We start from the raw sequence: 9,024 nt of genomic DNA on the forward strand, positions 1-9,024 counted from the left end.
CTGACCATAAGCCGCTGGTCACTGTTCTTGATCCACATTCAAAACCACCTTCAGCCAGAATCCAAAGATGGATGCTATACATGTAACAGTTTAAGTATAGTATGAGACACATCCCTAGCAAAGAAAATACTGCTGACACATTGAGCAGATTACCAGTAGATAGTGTACCTGACAGAGCCATCAAGCAAACAAGAATATGCACACAGCATAGTTGCTGATGCCATACCTGCAGCATTATCGCCTCACCTAGTTGAGAGAGAATCAGAGGGAGACGCCACCCTGCAACTGGTTCGCCATGCCATCACCTCTGGTGATTGGTGGAAACTCCAGGGAACAACCTACAAAGCCATTAAAGATGAACCCTGGATAATTGGACAGCTGGTCATGAGAGGAGACAAGGTTGTCATGCCAGAGAAATTGTGGAAGCAGCCCATCCAACTCGCGCTTGAGGGTCACTACGGGATGGTGGGAAGAAAATCTCGATTAAGATAGAAAGTGTGGTGGCCAGAGCTTGACAAAAAAGTTGAAAAGGTAATCAGAGCCTGCTATCCATGCCAACTGGTTGGACCCAGACCAAAACCAGAACTGATAAGATCTACACCACTACCCCAAGGACCGTGGAGTGAAATTGCTGTGGACTTACCAGAGATTCCATAGAAAGGGCACTTGCTTGTCGTAGTTGATCATTCAAAGTGGCCAAAAATAGCTTTTCTGATGCAGGAACTGTTATCAGGACTAAAATTCTTCTCCTTTGTACAATTGTACATGTACTGTTTCAACCTCGTTCCCAAGGTCTCTCCTCTTAACGTCCCAGGGAGCGAGAGAGGAGGGACCCTGGTTGGGGCAGGTCACGTGTCTCCAAGAAAGAAAAAATTCCTCAGCAGAGGTCCCTGATCCTGGAAGTTTTGTTGCGCCAAACGTCGATTGTTGAGATCCGCCATGTTTTATAGCAGCCTTCACTTTGCGATTGTTAATAGCAGCTACTGGAACATAAATCTGAAACCAAAACAAGTCAAGTGCCTGGAGGCAATTTACTTTGGAAGAGATGTTATCGCTGTACTGCCAACAGGATACGGATATCGATCATCTTCTATCTTTTACCCGGATTTTTCTTTCACAAAACGAACTCTCGATCGACACAGACAGAATTGCCATTCCATCCAGTTATTGTCGTTGTTTCACCGTTGAACTCCCTTATGACTCACCAAATCAAAAGAAGCATCGAGAGAAAACTCAAAGCCGCTATCCTCTAAATGTAAGAAACGCCAAGAACACCAACGAACATGAGCTGGAAGAGACGTGCGAAACGAACTCCTCTTGGCTAAAAGATGCGAAGTATGACATCATTTTCACACAAGCTGAAGCTGTTTTGTCTTGCAAAAAAGGGAATTGAGCTCTTCCAAAGCGCGCCGTATCAACGATGTGTTCAAGGAATAATTGTTGATGAAGCCCACTGTATCATAGAATGGTAAGTGATGTTGATACTCAGTATTATTTCTTACTGCTTGAACAGCTCATTGGTCTCATCCTGTTAAAATTGGCATCCAGGCTACTGTAATTAGTATACTTCCTAGCCATTTATTTTTCTAGTTCATAAACAATTGAGAATAAAAAATAGCGATAAGAGTTTTTCACAACGTTTTGATGTCGCCATGAAATAATTTTCAAGTGACAAAAATAAAGTTCAAACAGTATGATGTATGGGGTGAGAGGTGTGAAAAATGATTTCCTGGCAACTTCGAAACATTGTGCAAAACTCGTATTGCTAACTTTCATTCTTAAATGTTTGTCCAAATCTGATCTCATTCATAAACAGTTATCACAAAATGAAATGGAATTTATTATTTATTTATTCGAATTTATTTGTGGACTGGACATTTGCATTGAAAAAATCAACATGTCTATAGATAAAAATAAGTAAAATCTTTTAAGTAACATTCTTTATCTTCCTTTTTAGGGGCGATGACTTTTGCAAGGATTATGCAAACCTTGCAATGCTGTGTGCCACCTTCCCCACTGTACCTGTGGTAGCTCTTACTGCTACGGCTAGCAAGAGAGATGTGGCGGCAATCAAGGAATCCCTCAATTTACAAACTCCTTTAGAAGTCATTGGAAATCCGAACCGCCCAAACATCTTCTACAAGAAAGTTTTGCGTCAAGGAGATGATGTGGACTTTTATGAGGAAGTTTTGAAACCCATTGCTCTTGGCCTCAAAGAGAAAAAGGTGGATTATCCCAACACCATCTTGTATTTACCCTTAAGGTGGTGTGGAGTTTCCTTTAATATTTTCAAAAGCAGCTTGGTGAGGAACAATATTACTCACCTCAAAATCCTGGGAACGAGGTTTCTTCAAGTGCGGATACAAAGCCTGAAAACAGGCTATTTGGTCAGTACCATGCTCCAAAAGCAAGGACAATGAAAGATATGATTTTAAACGAACTTTCATCACCGTCATCAACACTAAGGGTTGTATTTGCTACAGTCACAATGAGGATGGGCGTGGACATCCCATCAATCAGAAGTATCATTCATGTAGGACCACCACGCACCATCAGGGTATTATATTTATTATTATTATATATTATAATATTAGAGACCTTAAGATCGAGGTTTTTCGACATTTCCCGCGAACCGCGAACGTCAAGAAGTCATGTGACCAGTGCCTTGCGGTCAGGTTTGCGGTTTGAGGTTCACGTTTGTACGGCAAGACCACGCTCTAGACGTAAGTGATTTACTGCAAGTTTTTTTGCACCCTAAAACATCACAATCCCACGTTTGAGAGGAAATACTACTTTTTAGAACTATTTCGCTTGTTAATTATCAAGTTCTTTTTCATAGAAACGTAATTTTGAAGACGATTTCTCAGCTGAAATAGAAGTGAACGAACGAATGAATTGAAAACAAACATGGCAGCCGGCTATTTCTTGCTGGAACTGTTTTGCCAGTTGGATTACTTTGTGGTTAAACTACGATAAACAAAGTAAAATAAAAGCAGGTTTCTGATGATATATGAATGCATACTAGAAATAAGAAATCGAGATCTTCATCGCTCGAAGACGAGCCTTCAGAACTGCTATCATCCAGCTGCATAATGTCCAGCAGATCTTTGTAGTCTTGTCTGATTTAAAGAGGGTCAGTGATTTAGTGTTCTGCTCTCATTAATCAATAAAATCCAACAAACACATTAAATTTCACATCTCACCTTCGAGCAGCAGCCGTCTTGTTTTTGTACTAATTTCTCATAATTCACCAGTGCTATCACCCGTGGATCTTAAATCCCAAATATGGGAAGACGGCTAACGTGAAACCGCTAACCGCAAACCGCGGTTTGGCGTTTGGGGTAAGATGGCCAAACTTCGATCTTAAGGTCTCTATTTTCAAGAAACTGGACGGGCAGGCCATGGTGGCCAACAATCTTCTGCAGTGCTTTACTACAACAACAGAGCCTTTGCAAAGAATCGTGAAGGCACGAGCGAAGACATTCGCCAATTTTGCCTCCTTGAGGACTCTTGTCTTAGACAGTTTCTTTTGAACAGTCTTGATGCCACAAACACAAAATGTATTGGCCATCTCTGTTGCAGCTATTGTGAATCTGTATGATTGTGACGATTATCTTGTGAACTGTCTCAGTCAAATCAATTGCCTTCCCTGAACATTATAACGTACAACAAAATTATTTTATTTTTAAAATTGAAGCTTGTGAGAAGTGGAACATTATCACCTAGATGTACTTTTACAGTCATTATTTATTCAAACCATCGTAAGAGTCATTGTCTGAGAAAACCAGGCAGAGGTGAAAGATGGGGGTCGGCCGACTTCCTTCAAACTGTCACCATTTAATGTCTGTCCGAAATGATAATGAATAACGCTATTTAGCAATTCTCCCGCTGTTGCGTTTCTTAGTTTGACCACCCCCCCTGGTTTTGACCCTCACTGACCCTGATGTCACGCAAAAAATATGCAGAATTTGAAGCTCAATAAAATATATTTCACATAATTTCTGGGAACTCATATCGATTGCTTGTATTGTTTACCGTCTAAAAAACTTTGTTAAAGGAAAATATCCCGACTTAACATAATACTTAATTTTTTATAGAACTTTGCAATTTCCTTGCGATCGCGAAAATGTCTTAGGTCAAATGTGAGGCAATTTCGAAACTGTTTTTCCCAGAGGTGCGGCGTTCCTTTCTAAAAATTTCACGATATTTTTAAGCCAAACATCTGTTCTCCCAAAACCAGCAAACTCAAACTTTAGCCATTAAAATGGGTATGCATGAGCCATGCTCGAAGTTAAAGATGACTAGGCATTTTTGTTAATAAAGTTCCACAGTGGATTTTTCTTTATTTCATCATTTTCCTCTTCTTTTTTGTTTTTGGATAAGCTCGATGAAACTATCCTATCTCTCCGCGGTAGAACTTCCATGGAAGATTTAGTTGAGCGACGTTTTGGGCAGAAACAACATCCAATTGGTGTTACATCCTCCTCTTCTTTTTTGTTTTTGGATAAGCTCGATGAAACTATCCTATCTCTCCCAGGTAGAACTTCCATGGAAGATTTAGTTGAGCGACATTTTGGGCAGGAATAACATCCAATTGGTGTTAGCTCACACTTGATTTGATTAAACGTGACATGTCAAGGTAATTGACAATTGTCAAACGTGATCATAAACAGAACCCATTTCTCGCTTCTTTTTACATTTGCATTTTAAACTTGGTAACAACAAGCTTTTCCCTGATAATAGATTAAGTCTCGGAGTCAGTCTGTTGTTGATAATTGTTAATTAAAATAAAACAGGAACAAATACCTGTGAAACTTGCCACGGCAAGAACAGCTTGATGTTGATTACATAACAGACAATTGAAAGAACAACAAATCTTTCTTCTGTAATACATTGGGTTCTGCCATGGATCTGAAGTGCTCTTTCTGGTCTGTGGATTCGCCTTGTGTCGCTGAAAGTGTTGGTTTGAGGATTTGTCCCTTGCTTTCCTGTACACGAGATATTGAATCGCATCTCGTCAGTCTTGGTTTGGGAAGCAAGCGTGGCGGGACGGGTTCAAAGATCTCCAAAGCCGATTTGATTCTCAACAGAGCAGGTAGATTTGACGTCCCCGAAGATGAGAAGAGAGGAATGACTGTTTCCCCAGACACCACAAGAATCTTACAACAGACTGGACCGGCCGAAAAAGGACTATGTGTTGCCACCCAAGTCATAAGGGACAACGAAAGGGCAATACACAAACCCGACGAGTAAATGCCAAGATGTCACAAGACATTTTTGAGCTGCATAACGCTGTTGTTCCCATCGGTTCAGGTTCATTTTATGTTAACTGACTGACTGCATACTAGACTCATTTAAAAAATATAAACAATCTAGCATTGACAGCCATGGGAACCGAACGCGAAGGTTAGCACATTTGTTTTGCTGTGTTTACATTTGTTCCGCCAAGTCGCAATGCCGCCTCAAATTATGCGTATCACAGGGCAACCAATCTTAACCTCCATGCTAGCTATTGTATTTTGATATAGTTAAAAAACAGCTTCTAGTTGGAATTTGGAATAAAGACAGGAAACATTCTACCGCGAACTCTAATTGTTGATGCTCCAGCCACCCCAGCTATTGAGAGACATAAAGAGCAAGTGACGAAACTAGCTGCATTCGCTTTAACACCAAAGTCTTTACTTAGGTAATTATGTCCACCACGCATTTCGGCACACTATCGTTTATCCGTTGGATCAGCTTTTTCTGTCCCTAGCGGCTCTTCGCAGGAAAAAAAAAGTAAGCATGTGCTTACCAGAGGGCGAACGGGAGAGAAAAAACCTTGAGACACTAAACTATGCAATGGCTGTCATAACTGATGGTAACTTCACCTCATTAACTCACCATGTTGACTGCAAGTGGGAAGCACTGTGTGGGGCGTCGAAGGAAGAATTCATCATAAGAGCCGACGAAGTGGTTTCTTACGTACTAAACACCATTGCTCCTTCACAGCAGGAGCAACTTTGGGAAGGAGTAGTTAAACGTCGCTGTTCTCAGTGTTGAGGACAAAATTAACAACATCACAACCGATGTGGGACTCGAAGCAATTTTGCTGGCTGACAATGAATGTTCAAATCGGTTAACAAAAACGCAGATATTATCACTCATAAGTGACAGGTTCTCTCAGTTGGAACTCCAACAGCTTCTCCCAGGAATCTCATTACGCCAAGTAAAGAATGCTAGAAAGCACGCGTTAGAAAAAGGATGTGGAGAACCAAAGACAAGGAACGAGATTTTTCGATGCAGATTGAACATGGAGAAAGTTAAGGGTTTTATTAAGTTCTTTTCGAAATCCACATTCCTCCAAGACGTAGCCTTTGCAACAAAAACATTGAAACTTTCTTCAGGTGAGAGAATCCCCATCCCTTTCATGGTTCGTACAATGACTGCATCGAAAATCATCTACCTGATGAGGAGCCGCTAAAGGAGCATACCCGTTTCCATCTGCTAGAGGTTTGTAGTGCATCAAAGCAAAAGTCCTTGCAGGGGTTAGACAACACGCCTATGACTGGTGAAGAAGCATTCGAGACGATAGCCTCACTTGTTGAGAATCTAGGTCAACACGGTGCGGGTGTAATGTGGACTCGAGACACCCTTCGATCTTTAAGCGCTGGAAAGAATTATCTCAAAAGTGTATACAAGAGTCAACTAGGACCGGAAGAGCCTTGTGCTAATCACTGTACTGTGTTTGCACTATTGGATCCATTCGAGGAGAGATTTTATGGTGAATGTTGCCACGATCACAACCAGGCGTGTCCCGAATGCTAGGGTATTGTTAATGTTCTCAAAGCTATCGAAGATACTCTCAGAAATGGAGATCTGGACTTGAGTGAGAAGCAAAAGGAGAGAGTAAGGTGGGACTTAGATCACGCCATTTCCAGCATCGATGCTTGGAAAGCTCATTTATTGAGGACTTTTCAACAAGATCAAGCGAGACAAGACACACTAAAGAGGTTAGATGACCAGACCATCATGGTCATTAATGACTGGGCCATGAAATTACTTCCCATGCGTTTCAGAGAAACGCAATCCCAATGGTTTGCCAGGCAAGGAATTATTTGGCACTTTTCTGCTGTTGTTCACAAATCAAACCATCCTGACTGTCCAGTAGTATCCACAAGTGAACACACAATCCACACATATGTGGTTGCCATTGACAGCTGCAAACAGGACTGGTTTTTTGTTTCTTGTATACTTGAAGAGGTCCTTGTCTGTGTCAAAGAATCGCATCAATCAGTATGCAGAGTGATCCTAAGAAGTGATAATGCTGGATGCTACCACTATCAACTATCAATTCCACTAGCAGAAGGTCAGGTATCGAAGTAATCCGCTATGATTTCTCTGACCCGCAGTCTGGTTAGGACTTATGTGACAGAAAGATCCCCCCTGGCAAACAGTGCCTTCGACATTATGTTGCTGAAAATCACAGCGTGGAAAGAGCGAAAGACATAAAGAAAGGCTTGGAGTCCCCACCAGGAATTGCAGGAACGAGCATTGCGGAATGCAAGATTGACCAATCAGCGATGTCAACAGGCGCTGCTAATAACAAGATTCCGGGAATAACGAAATACAATAATTTCTCTCTGACTTCTAAGAGCATGCACGTCTGGCAAGCTTACAATGTTGGAGAAGGCATGGATATAAAGGGGTCTTGGCATGAACAAGATGTCTCTGGGCTCGAAAGGATTGGGGAGTGGACGAAAAAGATACCGCGTGTTACACAAAAGAAATACCAGGCAAAGGGAAAACACGATGTTACTGAGTCTGTCAATACTTTTAGCTGCCTTGAACCTGCTTGTATTGCCACCTTCAAGACAATTGAAGAGGCGGATGAGCACATGGACACAGGTCGTCATGTTATGACTCCAGAGAAGAAGTCCATATACGACAATGTATGTAGGCAGTGGGCAGCTGTAATGACATCAGTGAAAGATGCTGGCAAGAAAATTGGCAGAGCAGATTATGTTCATGTGGCGAACTTAAGACTGAGCAAAGGATGGGCCTTAAAGAAGCCGAAAGCGGTGGTGAGAATATCTTCGGGTGTCAAAGAATTTTTGACAAATTTAATCAACAAGGGAGCTAAGGATCTTTACCAAAAAGCTATGCCAGCAGACGTGCTGGATCAAATAAAGAAAACTTTCCCAGTTTCAGAGTGGGTTGAGGTACAGCCTGTCAAAGGATACTTTTCTCGTTTGGCTTCGCAGCAGAAGGGACATCCAGTCTGTAAAGAGGAGGGTGAAGATGAAGCGCTGGAGAAAGAGGATTCCATGGAGCAACTAGTCGGGGTGGCTGAACAAGAGATCGGCCTCAAGCACCCTCTTGTATATGATGAGTTCAATTTTTGTGATCTCTCTGCCGGGGGTAGATTAGCCAAGGTTCTGGAAAAGCAAAAACTCAGTCAGCTTCGGTCATTCTGCAAGTATTTTGACGTGGAAATTTCTGGTGGTGCTAATCGTAAAGCATCGTATTACGAACCTCTTGTACAATTAGCGAATTCCTGTGATTGTCGCAAGTAAAGAATTTTTTTAGATTCTTCGACTTTAAACCCGCCTAACTAAAAATTCAATGAGTCAGTTAAGGTTGCGCGACTCGTCGACTTGGTCCATTCATCGCACTCTCGCGTCCAAGATGATACAATACCAATCACATCGCGAGGCGTTTCATGACTTTGTATGGGGAGTTTCATATCAACATGAACACGAAAAAGTTTATCATCAAGCTCTCCTAACTAACTGTGGATCCCTTCTGTGGTTTCACGTACTGAGCGCTAAAGTATTTGGGAAATCTGATAGATCGTGGGTCACCTAGATGCTGATCATTGCGGCTCGTATGTACACTGGATCTATGCTTGGTCTCGATTCATTACTAATGCAAGAGCTATTTAGGCTATTAAAATGTCAGACAAAGATTATCTGTTAACGATCGTTTTGTCTCAGCTTACTTTATCTTTTAAAATATGGCTTGGAAAGTTATTAGGACTTTCCA

At 41.6% G+C, this 9,024-nt stretch overlaps 2 pseudogenes across 1 annotated transcript; both read left to right on the forward strand.

Moving 5' to 3' along the window:
* The first annotated feature begins 939 nt into the window (after window positions 1-939).
* LOC146456015 (uncharacterized) lies at window positions 940-3,533 on the forward strand (annotated as a pseudogene). The gene is made up of 3 exons (XR_014858902.1): window positions 940-1,468; window positions 1,958-2,557; window positions 3,255-3,533. The product of XR_014858902.1 is annotated as an uncharacterized LOC146456015 (transcript).
* Window positions 3,534-7,011: 3,478 nt separating this feature from the next.
* On the forward strand, window positions 7,012-8,022 carry LOC146456016 (uncharacterized; annotated as a pseudogene).
* Window positions 8,023-9,024: the final 1,002 nt, after the last annotated feature.

Source organism: Pavona decussata, unplaced genomic scaffold, assembly GCF_977016875.1.
Source record: "Pavona decussata unplaced genomic scaffold, jaPavDecu1.1 SCAFFOLD_262, whole genome shotgun sequence".
Lineage (NCBI taxonomy): Eukaryota > Metazoa > Cnidaria > Anthozoa > Scleractinia > Agariciidae > Pavona > Pavona decussata.